At 46.0% G+C, this 25,174-nt stretch overlaps 1 long non-coding RNA gene across 1 annotated transcript; it reads right to left on the reverse strand.

Annotated features, from left to right (window-relative positions):
- Window positions 1-2,880: 2,880 nt before the first annotated feature.
- LOC120991356 lies at window positions 2,881-24,346 on the reverse strand. The gene is made up of 4 exons (XR_005776637.1): window positions 24,336-24,346; window positions 9,127-9,131; window positions 8,575-8,736; window positions 2,881-3,031 (listed from the first exon to the last, which is right to left on the reverse strand). It is a non-coding gene; the product is annotated as an uncharacterized LOC120991356 (long non-coding RNA).
- Window positions 24,347-25,174: the final 828 nt, after the last annotated feature.

Genomic DNA, 25,174 nt, shown 5'->3' on the forward strand with positions numbered 1-25,174 from the left:
GCCGGGTGTACCTCCCGAGACCTCATACACACCAGTTCAATATCCTTCACATGGGGTCTCAGGATAAATTTTAGATTTTTATCCTGAATCCCCCCCCACACACGAATTGTCCTGTCCTTAGGATCTTCCTCGGCTTCAGGGCTTGGTGAAATCAAGTCCTGAGCCTCCGGCGGCTGTGTTCGTGAAGTGCTGTCTGGTTCTGGCTTAGTTGGTCCGTTAGTCTCTTGACCCTCCGGTACATCCACCACAGTCCTATGTACATGAGTCCGACCAGAGCCAGAAGCACTATCACCGGGTGTATCAGTAAATTGAAAAATGAGGTTGCCTTAGGACTGTATCCAAAAAGACTCTCCCACCATGAGATCTTTGAGTCCATGTCCAATGCTGTGGCAACCGCTGTAATTTTCGTCCGGTCATGGGTAAGTCGGATGGTGGCCTGTTTCTCCGTCTCCCGAAGATGTTGTAAGATTTCTTCCTCTTGGCTGAAGTCCAGCAGGAGCTGTTTAAGTTCTTTGCCGAGGCCAAGGGGAATCTTCTGAAGTCTCACGGGAACATCGGGGCGGATGTCGAGTCTTCTTTCCGGGGTAATTGGGGTTCTTCCTTGCTGCTCTGCGACATCCAGACCTAGAACGGGGCTAAGGGTACAGTACGCTCCGGGGAAGAGTATTCCTCGCTCGGTACAATTAAATCCATAAATTGTATATGACCCATTATTTCCTTGGTACCAACACCAATATCCCTGTCCCAAGTATTTTAAAGAGGACAAAGGTATTGGGTTGACCTTCATCTCACAGGTCCCCTCGGTGTTCCAACACTGGTGCCCAAGCACCCGATCTCGACCACCCTGACATAGGATGGCATCCTCTCTCAACCAACATCCTTCCGTGTCAAACAAAGAAGGATGGCCTTCTTCATAGGTTAGAACGCTCGAGGGGAGCTGGGGATGAAGTACCGTTCGGTTGTTCATCACCGTACCTAGATTGATGACACTGTATCCCTGTCTGAGGCGACCGGACACAGGTGCCAATGACGAAGCAGTACAGGTTGAATTTCGACATCCATGCCACTGAACCGCCCACCAGTTGGTATGGTTGATGGCGAAAGGAGAGATCAGTGGACTTATTCGCTGGCGGAGGTTGAATGGGAAGTGGCCGTTGTGTAGTGCTGAGACAATATGTTTAAGGTTGTCCGAGAGTTTGCTTTGGACCTGCGTACACGCCAGAGCAAGCTGAGCCCGATCCTGCTCCTCCAACAGACCCACAACTAACCTCCTAAACTTCTCACGTATAGCAGAAGATAGAGAGGTAGTGGCATCGATGTGCGAGTGCTGTAAACCCTCTAGGACGTGGTTTACATCAAGCTGGGTCTTGAATCCTTCCCCAGCATGTCGTGCAACTTCCCCAAGCTTATTTCTCAGGACTTCCATATCCATAGTGTTCAGGGCGCCCACTCCCAAAGCACCTCCGCCAAGTCCCATAGCCACTAGATCTCTCCTCCCCCTGTTCTTCCTACGTGGGGGGCCGTCTTTTCTTACCTCTTGCCCCGCCTCTATCCAACCTCTTACCATGTCAATTTGGTTCCTAACGAACTCCTCACACCTGTGATCCCAATGGTCAACTCGGAAGTCATCTACGGAAATTCTCCAGGTAAACAGGATGAATTTGGCATCCACGATGATTCTCCAGGGGGATGACAGTTGAGGAGCTACAGGATCTGCCAATTGATGGATAGGGCGGTGCAAGAGTCCGAATGCGGTTTTACCGGTTGGAGATCTTCTGTATCGTAGGGGACCCTCACCACTGTTGCACAGATCTGTCCCCTTCCTTTGAACGGATACCACTGATCGTTTTCTCCAGCCTGTAATACTAGCTTCCCTACAGGTTTGGTTTGGGACAGATAGACCCACTGAGTAAAGGTCCAGCATCCTTCGTCTGCTGCCTCACAGAAAGGCCACTTAAACGAACCATCTATATTGATGTCAAAGTTAATATCTCTACCCCTGGGGTCCTTCCAATCGGAAGACACATACCTATCCCGGTATTCTTGAGTCATAGGAGTACCATCCATACATCCACCGTAGGGGTGTCTATCCCGTTGCACACCAAATCCCAACTCCAGGGATTAGTGTCCAACATCACCATCTGGGTTTCTTGCTCCCAGTGAGCATAGGTGACAAAATAGTATCCTGTCATCTCAGAAACACAGTTGTCTCTCATGATGGTGATCATGAATGACCGTATGGATGGAGATCCCTTTAACTGAGCATACCTAGGGTCCTTCGCATCGGTCCGTACCTTTAAAACTGTGGCTCGATATAAGCCTTCCAGTTTTACCAGACCACTCTGATCGTTCCAGATGGCCTGACCAGAGTCACTGCAGTTTAACTTTAACATCATTATACTGGTTCGTAAATAATCAGTGGACACATGTCCCTGAACGTAACTGGATTCCCTGGTGATAATCATCTGGGAATCCCTTAACATGCAATAAGCCTTCAGGGTGCCTTTTACTGGAATGGGCCTATCAAAATATGTCCTAACCCTTAACCTGTCCAGGCTATCCTTCTCCAGGAAGGTAGCCTTCAGGATGTGCCAACCGCTGTACTCTGCCCCAGTGACATCTTCAGGACTCAGTATTCCCTTCTTGGTGCATAACACCGTGGTTCCTTGAGACAGAGGGCGTGTAAGTCATGTTGAATGGCAGACACATTCTCCACTGGGGTATAATGCTGAATTACACCGTTGGCAAAACCTCTCTGGAAACCATACAGATACCACTGACCTGAAGTAAAGGCGAGGTTCTCGTATGGTCTCCGGATTTTGCCACCCAAACATTCCACCATTAAAAGGCCGGGTCCATTAAGTGATATGTTAGCCATATCAATGTTAGTCCCCAGGCCCTCCCCTGAAGAGGCCTATCCTGCCGTCAACATGCTTACCACCAGTGTCACAAGCTGGAGACGTATCCCGTTCAGAGGATGCCTAGCTCTTCCCTGGTCAAGTGGTCCCATGGCGTATCTCCCTCTTGTGTTCTGTAATTAGATGGAGTGTGATAAGTGGAATGGATTCGCAATCGACCCACCAAGCCCTATTAACCCCCCCTTCACCCAACTCGGAACGGTATGTGTTATTGAGTTGGGGAAGCCCGGGTGGCTTTGGCTTGGTCGATGTGAATCCACAAGAGTTCCTGCCGTCTATGGGATTTCTTTTTGTTAGTGATTGGCCTTTGCACTTTCAGCATGGTGTCTCCCATTACTTCAAGGACCTTGTATGGTCCTTCCCAGTTTGCGTCCCATGGGCCAGCCCGACGGAAGACTTTTACCATCACCATTTCTCCTACAGCGGGCATTGGTGTTTCCCCCTGTAGATACGGTTTGTGTAGCCGTATTGCTGCGTGAGGCAGTAGCTCTTTCAGGTTCTGTTGAACCTGTTGGAGAAACATGTCTCTGGCGATGGCGTCTTTCGTGGGCTCTGACACTTGAGGTTCGTTGGGTAGACATAGGGGCATCTTACGTCCGGTCATCAGTTCATACGGGGAGATACCGGTACTGGAGGCTTCGGTGGCTTGAATATCCATTAGCACTGCTGGAAGATAGGTTACCCAAGAGGAACCCTTCTCCAGCAGCGCCTTGGAAAGCCGGGTTTTGATGGTCCGGTTCATCCGCTCCACGATACCCGCTGACTGAGGGTGATAAGGCACATGAAACCTTTGCTTTATGTCTAAGAGACCACAATGCGCTTTTATTACCTTACCCGTGAAATGTGTCCCTCTGTCTGATTCTATCACTCTGGGGATACCCCATCGTGACAGAACCTGTTCCCAGAGAACACGGGCAGTCGTGGTAGCCGTATCATTGACCGTGGGGATGGCTTCTACCCATTTCGAGAAGACATCCACTATTACCAGTGCGTAACGGCAGTTACGACTTCCGGTTGGTAATGGTCCAATGAAATCGATTTGTATCGCGGACCACGGACCATCAGCAGATGGAACCCGTTGCAACACCGGCTTCAGGGCAGATGCCCTTGGGTTGACTTGGGCACACACCAGGCACTGTTGGGTAACCTCCTCTACTGAATTGGACATCCCTGGCCAGTATAATTTGTCTCTCAGGAGAGGCAAGAGTTTATTCCGGCCAAGGTGTCCAAACAGTTGGTGGTTCAATCGCGTCAGCTCTGCTTGCAGATGCTGCGGGACCACCGGAAGAGGGAGTTGCTGAGTACTGGTATCGTAACACAAGATCCCTTGTTGTACAGACCAGGGGTGTTGAGGTGATTTGATATGTGTCATTAGAAGAGGATCCTTAGTTTGTTCCTCTTCAAATGACACCGGGCCGTCACTCAGATGGGTGCGTACTGCAATCCGGTGAGTTGGTAGTGGCCCCATGCCTGGTTCTCGGAGGGTACCAGACACTGCCACTAGTTTAGCCAACTCGTCTGCCTTATTGTTACCCATTATCAAAGGTTTGTCGCCTTTTTGATGCGCCGCGATTTTGATAATGGCTGCTTCCGTCATATGTGCCATTCCCCACTCCCACAGCTCTTTCAGGACCGACACATGAGCCAGAGGTTTGTTTTGGCTGTCCACAAAGCCTCTCCTCTTCCATATGTCAAGATGCAGGGTGAGGGAGCGAACTACATACGAGCTGTCGCTATATATAGTTTGTTTCCCTGGAGGCTGAAGAAGCAGAGCTTCTTTGACCGCCTCTACCTCTGCACGCTGTGCTGACATGTGACCCGGTAGCCTGACAAGACTCTGGGTACCAGTGGTCTCATCCAGCACAGCAAAACCCGTGACATATTCTCCTTCCAGATAGAATCGAGAGCCATCAACAAAGATGACTCTGTCATCTGGACATCTGTCGGTTCTGAACAGGTTTAGCAACTGAGACAGAACATACTTGGCCTTATGGTCCACCTGCAGATTCCGGCCACTGAGATCCATTATCCATCTCCCGAATCTCTGTTGGGAGACTCCAGGGAGAGTATCATGGAGCAAGAGGGCTAAAGGAGAATGTGGAGTCTGCAAGGTGAGGGGTCGGAAGCCTACAATATGCTCGGTAGTCTTGACGGCATAGTGTATGGCTGCCAGTTGTTTGGCACATTCATCGAACCCTCGTTCGACGGGCGAAAGTAGCCTGGAGAAATATCCCAGCGGTCTGGGCTCATACCCTACTTTCTGAAGAAGGACCGCTGCGATAGACTCCATCCCTGCATGCGCCTGTATGGCCATTTCCCCATCTGGATGTGGAGTAGCCAACACAGGTGCAGAGGATAGATCCCTTTTCAAAATTGAAAAGGCCTCCTCCTGCGTCTCGGACCAGCCTTTGATTGAGGGTTCTTCCCCTCTAAAGGAGCTCATAGAGAGGTTTTGCTTTGGCAGCAAAATCCTCTATGAATTCCCTCATAAAGTTGGCCACCCCCAGGAATTTTCTCAAATCCTGAAGAGTGCCGGGTCTGGGTAACTTCACCATGGCTTCCACACGGGCAGTCATGATTCCTTTGGTTCCAAAGGAAATTTGGACCCCAAGGAAGGTTACCTCCGCTTTGGCCAAATTTGCCTTATGGGGACTCAGCTTGAGTAATGACTTTGCCAGGAGTCCCAGCAGCTCTCTCAACAGAACCAAATGTTCCTCTATGGTTTCTGTATGCAAGAGCAGGTCATCCACGTATTGTAGAAGGCATTCTGGCCGTGAGAACACACTCAGTACAGCTGCCAATGCCTGATGGAAATACGTGGGGCTGCTATGTAACCCCTGGGGCAGTACCGCAAACATGTACTGTTTGTCCCCCACCGTAAAGGCAAATTTGTACCGGCATGACTCAGTGAGTTCGATGGAGAAGAACCCGTTAGCAACATCCAAGGTCGAGAATACGCGGCTTTTGCCGCTTATTCTGGCCATGATGTCGGGAGTCTGGGCCACCACTGGAGCCGACATTGGGCTGTATTTATTGAGGATCCGGAGGTCTATGGTGAGCCTCCATGCACTCGTGTCCTTTTTCTTGACTGGCCAGAGGGCATTATTGCATTTTGAGTTGCCCTCAATAACCACACCCCTAGTCTTCAATTCCTGGACCGTGTCCATAATTGAATGGGTGGCCTCTGGTGGAAATCGGTATTGACGTTGAGGTGGAGGGTCAGGACCCTGAATGTCCACCTGAACACCAATTAGTCTGCCACAGTCGTTTTTGCTCTGGGCCCACAGTTCGGGATGCTCGTACACAATAGGCTCCAGGTCTATATTGTGTGAGACCTCAGGCCATTTGTGTTTGAGTATATCAGTAGACTCTTCTACTGCTTGCAAAGGTGGTCCCAGACAATGGCGTTGAATGACAAACACTTTAGCTCGCCTGGGACCCTTCCACACAATGCAATTTGCCAGATCCAGGATCCATCCATTTTGTGTCATATCATCGGTTCCGATAATGTTATCAGAACCGGGGTAATACCACATCCTGAGGGTGGTGCTCCCGGTAATCTGGACGATTACCTCTTCAATTCTGTGGGCCATCACCCCCCCTTGTTGGTGATCAAATCCGATCACCACACATTGGGGGTGTAAATCGTACTTGACATTAGTGATGGATATTTCCGCACCTGTGTCAAGCATGATTTTTGTTTCCTGTTCTTTTATTTTGGCTTTTATGTGGGGTCACCCTGAAGAGTCCAGTATGATGGGACATACTGGTGCCAATTCTTGAGGGACCCCTAACCTTCAGTCGATGTCCACCAGATTCCCAGTAGGTACCTGTGAGGTACATACTGCCACTTGTGCCCTTTCACCCTGAGTATTTGGTGTGGAATCTTTTGATTCCACACCCCCTGGGACATTCACGGCAGCCACGCGTTTTGGTGATTGGCCTGGTGAATGGCTCAGATTCTTATCAACACGTTCCCCCGCTACTTGGCAAAATTAGGTTTCATTCTAAAACCATTATTATTGCCAGTCTTTTCTGAGTTTGTCCAGTTATTTTGTGGACAATTCCTTTGAATGTGCCCGTATCGTAAACACAGGAAACAACAAATGTTTCCTGGCTTTTCCCATGGCGGGGCCATGGGGCGAACGGTTGATGCAGACCTTGTGTGCTGTACCCGTTCATCTTGTGATCTAACGTATACAGGCGCACGTTCCCTCACTTTAACGGACTTCTTATTGTACAGTATATCCTATCTACACTGTTCAATAGTCATAGCCGCATCCGTGAGGGATGGCTCTCTGGCTGCACTCAGCCGGGTTGCAGTATCCAGGTATGGGAATTTTTCCACAAACATGCGCACCATGCCTTGTGGAATCCCAATACCCTGATCCTTAGTAACCCTCCTGTACATTGCTTCAAACCGACTACACAATGACATAGGTTCATCATGGATAGTAGGTTTGAAATTCGACAGGACCTCTGGAGTGACGTCCCAATGACCTGTGGCCAGTCTCATGAGTATGGAGAGGCGTTCCTCCTTATCATGAAACTGGCCATTCGTCGGTTGCGTCCTCCCCGTTACCTCATACCTTTGGTTAAGGTGTGTTGGTAACCACAATTTTAACAGCTCCATGCGATATTCTGGAGCCACTGAATATTTATTACAGTGACCCTCGAAAATATCGCATGAAGTGAACGGATCTACATTGGGATCGTATTTTGGGATCTCTTTGCAAATCCGTAACAGGAAGTTTATCCTTTCCATACTAGAATAGTTAGGATAAACCCCTTCCTGTTTTTCCGGACGTGTTGGAGGATTGGAAGCGGAATTTGGCCATCCACTTACCTCTTCCCAACTGTTGTCCTGTTCCTGGGCACGGCTGCTAGTACTATTCTCCCCGGGTGTCGAGGTGAATCGTAGCGACCGGTCCACCTGTCCCCTAGTATCTACCACTGCGGATGTGTTATCCGCTGAAGACTTTGGCGCTGTCGCCGCCGTCTCCCCCTGTGCCGTTCCTGAAACGCAAACCTGTTTCGTGGGTACCATACCATTAGTACTAGGCCTAGACCAATTGGAGATTGCCCGCTGCAAATGCTCAATGCTTTGCGCCTTTGCAGCCAGGTCCTCCCTCATTTGAACAATTAGGGCATCCGTAGGTGCCGCATTGTTCCTGTACTGATTATTCTCAGTGTACAGCCGGAGTAGCTCTCTGTCCATGTCAGAGTAGAGACCCTCCTCATCCGAGAGTCTGGACTCTAACATGCAGATCTCTCTGCCCCTTTCGACTGTACACTGGGTTTCTTCTTGTAACCGAGCCTCTAGTGTGTAAATTCTTCTAACGTTGTCAACACAACAATTGCAGTGGAAGTCTGCCTTATCAGCAACCTCCCCTGCCTTTCCTGTGCTGGCGAGTGTCTCTGTGTGTTCTGCCTTCCAAATGGTATCCTCAAAGGTGTGAACCAATTTGGCTAACATTTGGAAGCGTTTGTTCGTCTTATTGAAGACACCCCTACTGATACAAATCCGGTCATGAGTGTAAGCCTGGTCCAGCAAAGCGGACCATAGCAGCTCAGCGGATTTGTATGTAGTGGGGATAATGGGATTAAAAGTGCTGTGTTTACTCAGGTGTTGCAGTGTGGAGAAGTCCATACTCACTTTTTGATGAGCGTCCATCTTCTCTTTGGGGCCGTACCTCTTCGTCCTCAGCAGCTGCTTGGAAGAAGTCCTTTTTTTCTCGGATCGCTTCTTCCCGACCAGCTGGACTTGTACGCTGCTCCAACGAAGATGGGTCTCCTTCAGTGACGTTTCCTCTTCTCCCTCCCAATCACTCGAGCGATGCAGTGACCGTGTAAAGCAAATGGTAAAATATTAATTCACAGATAGAACATAGATTCACTGCTAAAGACTTTGATCTGTGTTTGGTGCTGTAAGGTAGAGTCGCGTTACCTGTCCGAATTATCAGGTCTTAGACGCTCAGACCACTGACCGCGTCTCTCTTGCCTGATAATTGACAGTATAACCGACCTCTAGCCTCAAAACCAAACACAGATTTCAAAATTTGAGCAGTGGGCCTGGCTCGCCAATGTTAAGGGGGAATATTAATCACTAATATTTATGCAAATATCAGTAATTAATATTCATAAATAGGAGGAGCTGTCTATTGATGACTCCGCCTATTTATACCTTTATATAATAATAATACAATACCTTGTCTTTACCTTACGCTAATCACTAACTAACTGCATGCGCCTTACTGAACTATCGCCAATGACTACACGTTACACAGATAGTTACTAGTAAAACAAGATATTTATTAAAACTTAGTATACTAAGCACACAATACACTACTACAGTGGTAATTATACAATACTCAACTACACCACACGTTCCCAGTTTCCACCCACAGACTAACTATACAATACACACTCACAAATATTAGCAGCCCACCCGGGTATCCTCTGTCATTCTTTTGTACAGTTTTTTGGATTCGCAATGTCAGTCAGTTAATCCTGAGCAATTCCTGCGTATCCTCAAATACTGTCCCCTAGGGATACCTCTTTTTTGTGGAATGGGGTGATGGCTTCCCCAGTGCAAGATTGAGTTGGTGGCTGTGGATTTTCTAAAAACCGTGCTGGTAAGTTTTTCACCCCTTTTCCGTACCGTTATGTCAAGGTAGTTGATGCAATCTTTCTGTATTTCAAAGGTGAACTTTAGACCTATGTCATTGATGTTGAGGATATCTACAAATTCGATGAACTCCTTCCTGCTACCACTCCAAAGCACAAACACATCTTCTATATACCTTGTCCAGAAGGCTATTTTATCGTTCCACCAAGTATGATGGCCCGGAAAGACGATATTGTCCTTCCACCAGCCCAGGAAGAGATTGGCATACGTGGGGGCACAAGGGCACCCCATTGCCGTCCCCCTGAGCTGGTGGTAGAACCGCCCACTAAACAGAGGAAAATTGTGCCTTAGAGTGTAGTCAAGTAGGGTCAAAATGAAACGATTGTGGTCCTGAAAATGATTCCCTCTTGTGCTAATGATTCCCTCTGGCTAATTGCATCAGAATGACCGGACAAGGGTCCGGTCATCCTGATGGATACAAAGAGCTCAGATTCAACAGAATCTGAGCCCTTTGTTGTAATTATCCCCAGCGCCTCTGGGAGATAATTACACATGATAGAAGAAGGGGAGAAGCCTCTCCTCCTTCTATTATGTGCATTCCGACAGTGCGATTACTATCGCACTGTCCGGAATGCTAGGTGCAGCAGGCGGGAGATCAAAGGCTTCTCCCGCCTGTCTGCAGCGCGTCCCCGATGTGCTGGCCGGCGCAGTGACGTCATATCACTGCGCCGGCCCACGTGGATGATGGGGGCGCGCGCGCGCCCCCTGGTGGCGCGGGAGTGCGGGCCGCCGGGGGATAAATATCCGGCGGCCCCGGCACTCGGGAGTCTTCATCTGGGCCCCCACCTGGAAGAGGAGCGCGTCCTGCGCTCCGGGAGTCAGGGCCTCCCACGTGGCAGCTGACCGGACCCCCCCCTTCATCTAGGAGAGCGCGATCGGCGCTCAAGGCCGCAGTTAGGATCGGGGCCCCCCCCCCCACCACCTGAAAGGGCAGCGCATCCTGCGCTCCACCGGACCCGTCCCCTGCAGCCTTTCCTGCGCTCAGAGCAGAGCGCCCGACCGGACCCCCCCCCTGGACGAACGAGCAGACCCCTGGACGAACGAGCAACAAAACCTTAAGTATCACCCCCTTATAACCCCCCCCACTATCCCACCAACGTACCCAACCCCCCACTATCCCACCAACGAACCCCCACTCCTCCCCATAACCCCTGGTACCCTCACCCCTGGTTATCCTGCTCATCCCCTGGTTCCCTGTGTGCCTGCTCTCCGCTGATTAACCCTTTACCCCTGGTATCTCTCCCCTGGTCCCCCCCGGACACTTTTTACCCCTGATGTCCGTGCCCTGTTCCCCTGTCCGGCCTGCATTAACCCCTTTACCCTGGTGGCCCTGATTAACCCCTGGTGGTTACCCTGGTCCTGTAGAGCATGCTTCTGCTCTGCAAACAAATTCTCTGTAGAGCATGCCTCTGCTCTGCAAACAAATCCTTTTAACCCTTCGTCATACCCCGTAGGGACAGTGAATAGTCAGGTGGGGTGGGTTCATATATTTGTATGTGTGAACTGTGTAGTTAGTTTATGGGTGGAATTGGGAACTGTGTAGTGTAGTTTAGGATTGTATATTTAGTGCTGTATTTACTGTATTGCGTGCTTAGTGTTTAGTGTTAATAAATACCATTATATTTGTAACTATCTGTGTAATGTGTAGTTATTGGCGATAGGTAGTTAGTAAGGCGCATGCAGTTAGAATAGCGACTAGTGTAAAGCATAGCGAAAGTATTGTATTATTATATAAAGGCATAAATGGGCGGAGTTATCACTAGATGGCTCCTCCCATTTATGAATATTAATTATCGATATTTGCATAAATATTGGTGATTAATATTCTCCCTTAACACTGGCTATTAGAAAGGAGGAATCAATTACTAGGGTTTCAGTTTTTTTCAGAAAATCCATGGTGTCTCTTGTATATGATGCTAGAGACAGCACAAACTCTTTCAGCATTTGGTCAAGGTATAGTCCACAATTTTGTGTGATGGAATTCACGCCAGATACTATTGGGCAGCCTTTTAAGGGGGTTGTCCCTTTATGGACCTTCGGAAGCTCGTAAAAAGTTGCAATTTGTGGTGTGTTGGCTAACACACCACAAATTGTAGTAGTTTGGGGCATAGCATTAAAACCTTGGTGTCTCTTCATATGGGAGGATTATACATCATAGAATAGCCCGTATTGTGACATAGAATTTAATTTCCTTTCTGCAAATCGGGTTATATCTATCCCTCTGGCTGTATGCCAGAGGTGACTAAAACAACTTCCATATACACCTCCCCTTTCTCCTTCTGTATATTGCCGTAAAATATGATTTCAGATAGGGGTGGAATTGGTGCAATTACCTGAAGCACCAACTCCCCTTATACTACAACTCCTCCGGCTAAAGTCTTGAGCGCAGCAGCGTCACTAATCCGGAAGTGTCGTCTGCGTTCCAGAAAACCGGAAGTAGTGTATGCGTTCTAGGGAACCAGAAGTAGCGGCTCGGCGTGAGTTCCACTTACCGGATATCCTCTTTCCGGGAGTAAAGACGCGCGCTGGAGCGCATATTTAAACACCGGCAGTACAGAGAAGCCCCACTGCTTTACACCACTTGGCAGGAGGCAGTCCAGACATCGATGGGGCACATCACTAGTAAGCCTTTATCACCTCTGGTAGCTCTGACATCTGCGATCCAGTAAGTAAACACACATCTTTGTGATTTATTTCTAGGTGACATCTCTCTCTAGCAACAGGAGAGCCTGTGTGATGCATCCAGCCCAAAGCATGGTCTGCCTAATTGTCTCATCCAGGACATAGTACAGTCTTCATCTTTTTATTTGGTTTGATTTAAGATGTTATTTATATGAATTATCTATTTCTAACCGACCCCCTGATGAACCCTAGTGAGGAAACTAGTCGGGGTTAAAAATACTATTGACATCATTCCCAACATATAGGGTTTTACAGGGCCAGACAGGGCAGGTACGGGGACAGGGAGGTCCCACCAATAAGGATTATTCCTGGGCAAAGGCTACCCTAGGGCTGGTACAGGGAGAGAGCTACCCCCAGCACCTATTCAAGTGCCCTAGCCTTCCCCTAACTTATACTTATCGCCAACGTCACAAGTGCCCTTGTGGAATCTGTACTATCCATACAGCATCAAACTCACCAATTCACCGTGGTAGCTGGGCGGCATCTTGTCCTTACCTTTTTGAGGTCACCCAGATATCACAGGGTGATTTATTCTCTTTTTAATTAGAATTAATAAAAGCTATATTTTAAAAGGGTCCAATACTCTAAGATAATACTCACTTTACGGACACCTATATGACTGTTAATAAATCTCAGAAAAAATTAGATGTATAACGTATACTGAGATATGGCTAGTTTCTTGAGCGGAACTGTATTTACGGAAGCACTAATCAAAGAGGCAGAAGACATTTTTTCAGAGAAGGAGATTCCTAGCCTTTCCTCCTCTGTTACTTGTAAATTAGCCTTTAACAAACTTTACACCGGCTTTAACCACTTAAGGACCACAGGTTTATACCCCCCTAGTGACCAGGCCCTTTTTTACAAATCGGCACTTCACAACTTTAACGGCTTATTGCTCGGTCATGCAACTTGGCACCCAAATGAATTTTACCTCCATTTCTTCTCACAAATACAGCTTTCTTTTGGTGGTATTTGATTCCTGCTGAGATTTTTCGTTTTTCTGATATTAATCAAAATAGACCGCAATTTAAAAAAAAATAAAAATGTGTATTTTTAACTTTCTCTGGTTAAATTGTTCAAATATATTTACATTTCTATACAAGTTTGTGTCAGAATTTATCGTGCTACATGTCTTTGATAAAAAAATCCAAGAAGTGTATATTTATTGGTTTGCGCAAAAGTTATAGCGTTTACAAACTATGATACAAAAATTTGAAATTTCCGCAGCTCTGACTTTCTGAGCACCAGTCATGTTTCCTGAGGTGCTAGAATGCCAGGATAGTATAAATACCCCCCAAATGACCCCATTTTAGAAAGAAGACACCCCAAAGTATTCGCGGAGGGGCATGGTGAGTTCATGTATGATTTAATTTTTTTTCACAAGTTAGCGGAAAATGACACTTTCTGAGGAAAAAAATAATAATAAAGTTTCCATTTCTGCTAACTTCTGGCAAAAAATAAATAAATCTCCCACGGACTCACTATGCACCTCAGTGAATACCTTGGGGTGTCTACTTTCCGAAATGGGGTCATTTGTGGGGGGTGTTTACTGTTCTGGCATTTTGGGCGGGGCTAAATTGTGAGCAACCCTGTAAAGCCTAAAGGTACTCGTTGGACTTTCGGCCCCTTTACGCACCTAGGCTGAAAAAAAGTGTCACACATGTGGTATCGCCGTACTCAGAAGAAGTAGGGCAATGTGTTTTGTGGTGTATTTTTACATATACCCATGCTGGGTGAGAGAAATATCTCTATAAATTGACAACTTTGTATAAAAAAAAATAAAAAGTTGTCATTTACAGAGATATTTCTCACACACAGTATGGGTATATGTAAAAATACACCCCAAAACACATTGCCCTACTTCTTCTGAGTACGGTGATACCACATGTGTGACACTTTTTTGCAGCCTAGGTGCACAAAGGGGCCCAAATTCCAATGAGTACCTTTAGGATTTCACAGGGCATTTTTTACGCATTTGGATTCCAAACTACTTCTCACGCTTTAGGGCCCCTAAAATGCCAGGGCAGTATAAATACCCCACAAGTGACCCCATTTTGGAAAGACGACACCCCAAGGTATTCCGTGAGGGGCATGGCGAGTTCATAGAAGATATTTTTTTTTGGCACAAGTTAGCGGAAAATGATTTTTTTCTTATTTTTTCTTACAAAGTCTCATATTTCACTAACTTGTAACAAAAATAAAATTTTACATGAACTCGCCATGCCCCTTACGGAATACCTTGGGTTATCTTCTTTCCAAAACTCGGGAAGTGTCTGCCATGTAGCTGGCTAACTACATCATGGACGGGGCACGGACCCTCCTGGATACAGGAGTTCCGAAATGATCTCTTCCTGGAATTTTAGGAAGGATCCCGTTCTCCCAGCCTTACTGTAGAGAACAAAACTATTATAGACAGCCAGTTGAATTAAATAAACAGACACCTTCTTATACCAGCGTCTGGTGCGGCGGGACACTAAATAGGGAACCAACATCTGGTCATTGAAGTCCACCCCCCCATGTGAAGGTTATAGTCGTGGACAGAGAGGGGTTTCTCAATGACTCCAGTTGCCCTTTCAATTTGTACTGTCGTGTCTGCGTGAATGGTGGACAGAAGGTAAACGTCCCTCTTGTCCCTCTACTTCACCGCGAGCAGTTCTTGGTCACACAAGGCAGCTTTCTCCCCCGTGAAAGTCGGGTATTAACGAGCCGTTGGGGGAAGCCCCGGTGACTAGGTCGCGCAGTGCCACAGCATTGAATTCCGACTATATGTAAGTGCCAAAAGAGGGCCACGCTTGTGTAAAAATTGTCCACGTATAAGTGGTACCCCTTGTGGAGTAAGGGTGACACCAAGTCCCAGACAATCTTGCCACTGCTCCCCAGGTAGTCAGGACATCCGACCGGCTCCAGTTTTGAGTCTTTTCCCTTATAGACCCTAAAATGATATGAATAGCCTGTGGCCCTTTCACAGAGCTTATACAGTTTGACCCCATACCAGGCACGCTTGCTGGGGATGTACTGTTTGATGCCAAGGCGCCCGGTAAAATGTACTAGGGACTCGTCTATGCAGATGCTCTGATTGGGGGCATACACATCTGCAAACCTGGATGACAAACTGTCTATGAGGGGCCGAATTTTGTGGAGCCGGTCATAAGCAGGGTGGCCTCTTGGATGACAGGTTTTATTGTCAGTAAAATGCATAAAGCGCATGATGTGCCCTGGACATAGCAGCAGAGAACATGGGCATGTAATGTATTGGGTCTTTAGACCAATAGGACCGCAATACATTTTTTTTAGTTAGACCCATGCTGAGGATAAGGCCCAAAAATATTTTACATTCGGAAACTGTGACTGGTTTCCACCGGAAAGGCTGGGCATAGAAGCTTTCCGGATTGGCGGTTATATACTGTGTGGAATAGCGGTTGGTTTCTGCCACAACTAAGTCATAGAGATCCGCGGTGAAGAACAGCTCAAAAAACTTGAGGGCTGATCCTAAATGAGCTGTCTCCACGCGAACTCCAGACTGGGCGGTGAAAGGGGGCAATACGGGTGCGGCGGAAGCAGGGGAGTGCCAATTTGGGTTTGCCAGCACCTCTGGGAGACTAAGGACTCTACGGGCCTGTGAACGTGGTGGCTGTGACGGGGGAGTTACTGCACGTGCCACCGTACCAGCTTGAACTGCCCTTCTGGTGCTCGCCACTTCACCAGGGAATACGGCAGTGCTGGTAGAAGGTCCAGGATGTGCTGCGCTGCTGGTGTATGCCGCACCATAAAAAAGATCAGCGCTAGTACCACTCTGCTGCAAATGAGGCTCATCACGCGGGGTATGCAGAACACTGTCATGGGATCGGGTACGCCTGACCATAGCAGGGACCTCAACCTCGTCATCCTCACTAGCGGTTAGAGTGCCACTGCTGTCTACAGGTTCATATTCTGAACCACTGGATTCAGCGGGTGAGGTGTCCCCATCGCTTTCATCCATCAGGGCCAGAATCCTGTAGGCCTGTTGGGCTAACTAAATTTAGGGGGTATTCCTCTGAGACTACCCAGGAAAAAGAGCACACCTGCCTAGTAAAAAAGAGTGCTTGCGAAGTAAAGCTGCGATCGCTAATAAAGATCCAGAAAGCTCAAAACTTATCTTTATAGCGCCGCAGCGATTTTACGGTGTTTTTTGCAGTGATCAGAAAAAAAAATTCTGTCACTGCGGTGGGGCGGACTGAACGCAAGTGTGCGCACAAGATCAGGCCTGATCGGGCGAACACTGCGTTTTTTTGTAGAGCCTAAGGTAACCCTAATGTACTGATATAGATCTGATTGCGATCAGTCTTGATCACTTACAGATACTATATAGTACTAGTGCTGATTAGCGACAGTGATGACGCTAATCAGCGACTAATCAGTGACTGCGGTGCGGTGGGCTGGGCGCTAACTACCTAACAAGTAGCTAAGTAACTGGTGGTGATAAGGGACCCTTACAGGGGGGTGATCAGGGAGTCTAATATGGGGTGATCAGGGGTTAATAAGTGACAGGGGGGGTGTAGTGTATGTGTGGTGATTGGTGCTACTTACAGAGCTGCCTGTGTCCTCTGGTGGTCGATCCAAGCAAAAGGGACCACCAGAGGAGCAGGTAGCAGGTATATCAGACGCTATTTACAAAATAGCGTCTGACATACCCATTTCATTGGTTATTTTAAAAATCTACAGCCTGCCAGCCAATGATCGCTGCTGGCAGGCTGTAGTTGAACTTGTGAACTGCGTGATCCTGTGAACACGCGTCCTGTGAGCGCGCGTTCACAGGAAATCTCGGGTCTCACAAGATGACGCCAATAGGCGTCGCTGAGCCCTGAGAAGGCCGCCGCCCGGATGCCTATCGGCGTTACGTGTGCGGCAAGTGGTTAATAAGCGGTTGATATAAGCTTAATACAAGCTTAATATCATTTTATTTTTAAACATATTAAACTTAATTAAATTACTGACGTGTTGGACTGCATCTTTAACTTTCCAGGACCTTCGGTGACATCATCGAAGGTCTATAGATAGTTAGATAGACAGATCAAATAACTATTGCTAATATTTAGAATAGTTTAATATAAGCTTTATACAATGATCATTTTAATTTAAACATATTAAAACGTAATTAAATTACTGATCTAAAAGAATAAAAGTGATAAGTACCCAAAGTAATATACCAAAACTGTTTTCTGAGTCTTTTTTTATATTATCAAGACTCAGCATATCAATTGGTTGTCATAAAGGTATTACGAAGTCTGATTGCAGAGGCTCAGTCAGCAGAAAATACCTGTATTTTAGACCCCTTGGAGATACATGCCCATTATTGGCAAGAATGCCAAAAGCCAACTTAATTACCACCTACTAACTAATGCAGAAAATATGCGTTTGTTTTTTTCAGAAACAGTGCTATTATGAAGAGAGAGGAAAAAAAACAGGACACTTGCTGACAATTGTTTTGCAAGCAAAGTCGGGGTCCACTTATATAGCTGTTCTTAAAAGTGCAGAAGAAGCAGTAGTGTCAACATCTCCAGATATCTTAGATGTTCTAAAATTATTTTATGAGAACTTCTACTCCTCTATAGCTAACCCAACAGATGTAGACCTTAGTGATTTTCTAACTTCTGTAACTATATCCACCTTAACTAAATGTCCTTTTTAGATGCACCAAATTTCAGTTGAATTTCTGTTGAGCTTGAGGGACACGGCAAATGGTAAAAGCCCCAGGTAGCAATAAGCTGCATGCAAAAAAAATTAAGAGAATATTTTAGAGGTATTGCTAGAGGTGTTCCAAACAGTTCTAGATGTGGGTAAATTGCCATTTTGCATGTATGAGGCAATTGTAATACTACCGAAGCAAGATAAGGATGAACAGTTAGCGGAATCTTATAGATCTCTCTGCTTACAGTCGATGCTAAACATCTAGCATAGGTAATAGGCTATTGAAAGTGATCACATCTGTGAGACATTCTGATCAAGATGGCTTCATGCCAGGCATGGTTACAGTGGTAAACATTAGGAGGATGTATTTATTGTTTTATTTTATGCACTTATATAGCACTGATATACTCCACAGCCAGGGGCGTAGCTAAAGGCTCATGGGCCCTGGTGCAAGAGTTCAGCTTGGGCCCCCCTTCCCTCAAACCTTCGTGCTGCATGAGGCAAAATTTGAAACTGCACCCCCCCTCCTCCATACCAAATTCTTAACCTAACCCCTTCTGTCCAGCCAGAGGTGTAACTTGCATAGACTTTCTATAATACCAGTGTCTTCTTATGTGGCACAAGGGTCTTTGGGCCCCTTAGCGACTGCTACCTCTGCACCTCCTATAGCTACGCCCCTGTCCACAGCGCTTTATAGACATTAGCATCAAGCTGTCCACAATGGTGCTCACAATCTAAGGTCCCTCTTGGTATGTCTTTTGGAATGTGGGAGGAAACCCACGCGAACACTGGGAGAACATACACACTCCATGCAGATGTTGTCCTTGGTTGAATTCGAATCCAGGATCCCAGCGCTGCAAGGCAACAGTGCTAACTACTGAGCCACAATGCTGCCTCGGTCTTTGTATCTTAACATTCAATAATTTCAGAGAATACAAAGACAAGCTGCAGTTCAGTGCTGGCAGATTTCACAGAAGGGATACGCCCCTGCTTCTGAGTGAAATGCATCTAGCTGTGCAGCTGAAATAGGGAATAATTAGTCTGAAAAGGACATTATGCAGGCCCAAAAAAGACCAGTTCCCTCACAGTTATGATTGTACAAAGAAGCACAGCCATTATGCCAACTTATTTGAAAACTCAGGTACGCTCTAAAGGGGTTTTCTCACTTCAGCAAGTGGGAGGCATTTATCATGTAGAGAAGGTTAATATAAGCCATTTACTAATGTATTGTGATTGTCCCTATTTTGGACTGGCTGGAATAATTTTTCACATTATACCGAGTGCTGTGGATTTTCTACATTTTCTGGAATCATTTTTCCATCACATTATAAACTGCTGGTTTCTATGGTTATGACCTCCCTGCAATCCGGCAGTGGTGGTCATGCTCGCACACTATAGAAAAAAGCGTTGGCCTTTCTGGTGGTTGGGACCATGGGAGCGTACATGGTGCTTTTTTTTATAGTGTGCAAGCATGGACACCACTGCTGTATTGCAGGGTGGTCGTAACCATAGAAAAGAGCAATGTACAATGTGATGGGAAAGAAAATCCAGCCAGCAAAGGAGGCTATATGGACAATCACAATGCATTAGTAATTGCCTTGTATTAACTTCTACATGAAGATGGCTATATGTAACATACAGAGGCAGACTTCCCAGCCTGCCTCCTATCTCCCTTCCTCAGCTTGTCTACAAGCCCAGTAACCATGCCTGTCTTCCTTGCCTATCTGACGTGCTGCCACTGCTTAGTACTGGCAGCTCTGCTTATTTCTCTCTGCGTAGTTACCGGGTGCAGGGAAGAGAGGTGAGCAAGACTGCAGTGATCAGTGCTGCCGGTAATATACCGTAACATTACACTCACTGTCAGCACTGATCACTGTAGCCCTGCTCCTCTCCTAATCTTCCGAGCACTAACCAGAGAGGAGCAGGCCTGCTGCGGATTTGCAAAATGTAGCTTCGCTTGTGTTGGCAAAAATCATTGCAACAGCCCTGCATAGGGTGAAATTCACACATGGATTTTGCAGAATCACCATCTATCCATTATGTGTGGACTCCAAATGGAGCCAAAAGGTTCACTTCTACATGAGAAAAGAATGGGTCTAAAATATCAGATTGGTGGGGGTTTGACTCCCTGCCCTTCTGCTAATCAGTTGTTTGCAGAATCATGCAGCAGACCTACACGGCTCAATTTACTGTGTAGTGGTCATGTCTGGTTGTTTTATGATTATATACATATACACACACACACTTATATACACTCACCTAAAGAATTATTAGGAACACCATACTAATACGGTGTTGGACCCCCTTTTGCCTTCAGAAGTGCCTTAATTCTACGTGGCATTGATTCAACAAGGTGCTGATAGCATTCTTTAGAAATGTTGGCCCATATTGATAGGATAGCATCTTGCAGTTGATGGAGATTTGAGGGATGCACATCCAGGGCACGAAGCTCCCGTTCCACCACATCCCAAAGATGCTCTATTGGGTTGAGATCTGGTGACTGTGGGGGCCATTTTAGTACAGTGAACTCATTGTCATGTTCAAGAAACCATTTTTCCAGTCTTCAACAGTCCAATTTTGGTGAGCTTGTGCAAATTGTAGCCTCTTTTTCCTATTTGTAGTGGAGATGAGTGGTACCCGGTGGGGTCTTCTGCTGTTGTAGCCCATCCGCCTCAAGGTTGTGCGTGTTGTGGCTTCACAAATGCTTTGCTGCATACCTCGGTTGTAACGAGTGGTTATTTCAGTCAACGTTGCTCTTCTATCAGCTTGAATCAGTCGGCCCATTCTCCTCTGACCTCTAGCATCCACAAGGCATTTTTGCCCACAGGACTGCCGCATACTGGATGTTTTTCCCTTTTCACACCATTCTTTGTAAACCCTAGAAATGGTTGTGCGTGAAAATCCCAGTAACTGAGCAGATTGTGAAATACTCAGACCGGCCCGTCTGGCACCAACAACCATGCCACGCTCAAAATTGCTTAAATCACCTTTCTTTCCCATTTTGACATTCAGTTTGGAGTTCAGGAGATTGTCTTGACCAGGACCATCCCCCTAAATGCATTGAAGCAACTGCCATGTGATTGGTTGACTAGATAATTGCATTAATGAGAAATAGAACAGGTGTTCCTAATAATTCTTTAGGTGAGTGTGTGTATATATATATATATATATATATATATATGCATATGCAAAAAAGGCCAAGGCAGCACTCAAATATCCGTGAGAAAAAAGGGTATTTTATTCACCCATGTGGTAACAGCAACGTTTCAGCTCACTCCATGGAGCCTTTGTCAAGCCATATATATAAAAATTTTCCCCCCTGTAATTTCTTCTAAAGAACGACTTCCCCCACCCCCAACCCGCTCCCCCAAAAATATTTGTGCATATCCTAGTTTGGAATTTTATTCTTTTAACCCATTTAATGTGACATCTAGAACACCCTGATAAACAGGGTTTAGGAGGTTGTGGTATACATCAGTAATACGTAGACGGCCGTAATACGAGTGCATTTTAGCATCTGCATTATGGCCACAAATCCTGGCTGCCTGCAGCTTTAGGGTACTTTCACACTTGCGTTAAACTTTTCCGGTATTGAGTTCCGTCCTAGGGGCTCAATACCGGAAAAAAAACAAAACTGTTTTATCCTAATGTATTCTGAATGGAGAGCAATCCGTTCAGTATGCATCAGGATGTCTTCAGTTCAGTCACTGTACGTTTTTTGGACGGAGAAAATACTGCAGCAAATTCCGGAACACTTGCCGGAATGCCGGATCGGGCATTATTTTCCATTGAAATGCATTAATGCAAAGTGTTCCGGAAAAACACATCCACTTTTGCAGTCTGCGCATGCGCAGACCTTTAAAAATGTGAAAGATAAATATCGGATCCTTTTTTTCAGATGACAACCGGAGAGAGGGATCCAGTATTGCAATGCATTTGTGAGACAGATCCACATCCGTCTACAAATGGTATCCATTTGCATAAGGATTGCCGGATCCAACAGGCAGTTACACCTATGATACTGTAAATTTGATTCATAAGATGCCTAAAATGCATCCACATTTATTTTATTACAGTAGACCTATGAGAAAATCTTATCTATGACATGCACTAGGGTAAAGAGGTCAGATATCCATGGTGATATCTTGAACTCACAACTGTGTTAAAAGAGTGAGGGAGATTAGCCAAGTGAAAATCCGCCAATACTCTGTCTGAATTTGCACCAAAAAACCTCACATACATGCCTTGTACAACATATTTAATCTATTTTAGACCCTTTTTCCACCTCACTAGACAAGGGCTCCAGTAATTGCCTGAACAGGCTTTTTCTGCCATATCGAACTGGAACAGAAATGGAAAGCAGTGGGGACCGGCGCGGTGTCGGATCAGCAATGGCAGGGGATCAGTGGTGGTGAGTAAAGTTTCTTTATTTTTCACTCTTTCCAACCTGTTATTTGCCCCGAACACTCTTTTCTTTGCTCACCTCTAGGAAAAATGGTTTTGAAAAGGGAACCTTTCCACACAGCCTACACCAATCATTTATTTTATTATTTTATATAGCTGTTCCAGAGCCTTGTACATGTATGTGTATATGTAGCCTTGCATGTGGACCCATTCATTTCAATGGAGTTGCGAAAAATGCGGACAGCAAACCATGTGCTGTCCATATCCGTATGTCCGTCCCGCAAAACAATATAAAACATGTCCTATTTTTGTCCATTTTGTGGACAAGAATAGGCATTTTTACAATGGGGCCCGTATTTTGCGGATCTGTGATTTGTGAACTGCAAAACTGATATGGTCATGTGCATGAGGCCTTAGTCAGGACAGACATAGATGGAATCTCTACTGCACACACCAAAAAAGCTGTGCAAACCCTCTGGAGCACCACCGCTGCCCCTTAGTTTTTTCATTAAAGGTTTAGTTACCCTTTAATTGTGCCAGAATTACCACACTGGCTCTGGTTGTATGGTGACTAAATGTCTTACTTTCTTTCAGACTTTTACGCCATAATATTTTGAAAATTTTAGGTCACACTGCCTTGTCAAGCATGCCGAAAAGAATGTCTAAACTGCTCAGCTCCTCTGCTCTCTTGACAATGCTTCCTGCCTCTGCTCTGGTCATGTTCAGACTTAATGCAGGCACACTAAGGGAGATTGATCAAAAGAAGTGTAAAGGAAAATTGGTTTAGTTGCCCATAGCAACCAATCCGATTGATCCTTTCAATATCCAAAGGAGCTCTGAAAAATGAAAGGTAAAATCCAATTGGTTTGCTATGGGCAACTAAACCAATTTTCCTTTGAACCCCTCTTAATTAATTTCTCTCCTAGATGCTACGGTTTTCACCAAAATTCGAAAAAAAAAAACACAACAAAATTCTAGACAAAACCGAGACAAGGATAGTGAATCTAGGTCTCTGTCTGACTCCCAGAAGAGGAGAGACAATCCTGAATTACCTCAGGGCTGTGTAGCTGTTTGAGGTCTTTAGGGTAGATTTATTAAAACTGATGTAAAGGAAAACTGACTTAGTTGTCCATAGCAACCAATCAGATTCCACCTTTCATTTTTCCAAAAGAGCAAAGTTGGAATTTGATTGGTTGCTATGGGCAACTAAGCCAGTTTCCCTTTACTTCAATTTTGATAAATCTCTGCCTTTGGGCTCATTCAGACAGCCGTATGCTGTCCGCAAAAATGCTGATTTTTTTTGCTGATCCATAGACTTTCAATAGGGCCATGTCCTGATTTTCATGGACAAGTATAGGACAGAAAATAGTGGTAGGTTGTAGTGGCTCACTAGCAAGTAGTTAAGGTATGGCGCTGCAAGCTCAGGCTAAGTTCACACGAACGTGTGCGATCCGTGGCCGTATTGCGGGCCGCAAATCGCGGGCCGCAATACACGGCCACAGTTCGTGTGAATTCCGCATCACGGATGCGGACCCATTCACTTCAATGGGTCCGCTAATCCGGAATCGCGGAACGGCCGCACAGGACGGGACCCCTCGGAAGCACTACGGAGTGCCTCCTGGGGTTACGTCCCGTTCTTCCGTTCCGCAAAAAGATAGAACAAGTCCTATCTTTTTGCGGAACGGCCGGATCGCGGACCCATTAAAGTGAATGGGTCCGCGATCCGATGCGGCTGACCTACGGCCGGCGAGCTATTTGCGGGCCGCTTCACAGGCACGGGTCACACACGTTCGTGTGAACCCGGCCTCATATAGAGGGATTCACCCCACCCTCTCTTTAAAGGCAAATGTAGTAAAAGGAAAATGAGCGAGCACTCATACACTTGGCAACCAAATTGACATGTGCAGAAAATATTTATTAAATCCCCATAAAATACAAGTAATAAAATTTATAAGAACAATGTAGCAATAATATACAACATTACAGTCACATATATTGTGGTAGATATAATCGATACTATATTCGATAAAAATATATTCGATAAATTGAATGGTAGAAAATTCAATGTTGAAATATTCGATACCAATCAATAGTGTCGATAAATTCAATAATATATATCACACCAAAAACTTCAAGTATATGCTGTTATTGGGGAAAGAGGGGGTATTATCTTCTAGCGCTCTATCCCAATTTGGGAAACTGAATGTCACTGAAAATGTTGTAGGTGTATTCACTGGGAGCGCAATATGTTCATAAAGTGTCCACAGGAATCCTGATAATGTGAAAAGTCTCTTATAGCATATCCTTTTAAGCTCGATATGAGCTTTGGATTGAAGAAAACTTTAAATCGATGTTTGGCTTACCGTCTAGCGTCTGCTGTCTCCCTATTGCTTCAATGGAGCTTTAAATATTTGCCGGCTTATTCAGTCGCTCCATACAGCAAGCTGGTTTAAATTTTGCGGGAGTTCCAAAGATCGCGGGAGTTGCCACTCTGTTCGGCAATTTCCTTTGGTGCAGCTTTCGACGATGAGAATAGTTAATCCTTTACTGTAGAGATTTTCTTCTGTATGGCCATACAGTATTATCGGAGGCTTTTCAATGCAGGTACATCACTTGTTTCACCATACGCGTTACAGGTAGATTCACTCTCCCTTCCTTGACCACTGAGGAAGGGAGAGTGAATCTACCCGTAACGCGTATGGTGAAACAAGTGATGTACCTGCATTGAAAAGCCTCCGATAATACTGTATGGCCATACAGAAGAAAATTTCTTATCGTCGAAAGCTGCACCAAAGGAAATTGCGGAACAGAGTGG

Source organism: Bufo bufo, chromosome 2, assembly GCF_905171765.1.
Source record: "Bufo bufo chromosome 2, aBufBuf1.1, whole genome shotgun sequence".
Taxonomy (NCBI): Eukaryota; Metazoa; Chordata; class Amphibia; order Anura; family Bufonidae; genus Bufo; species Bufo bufo.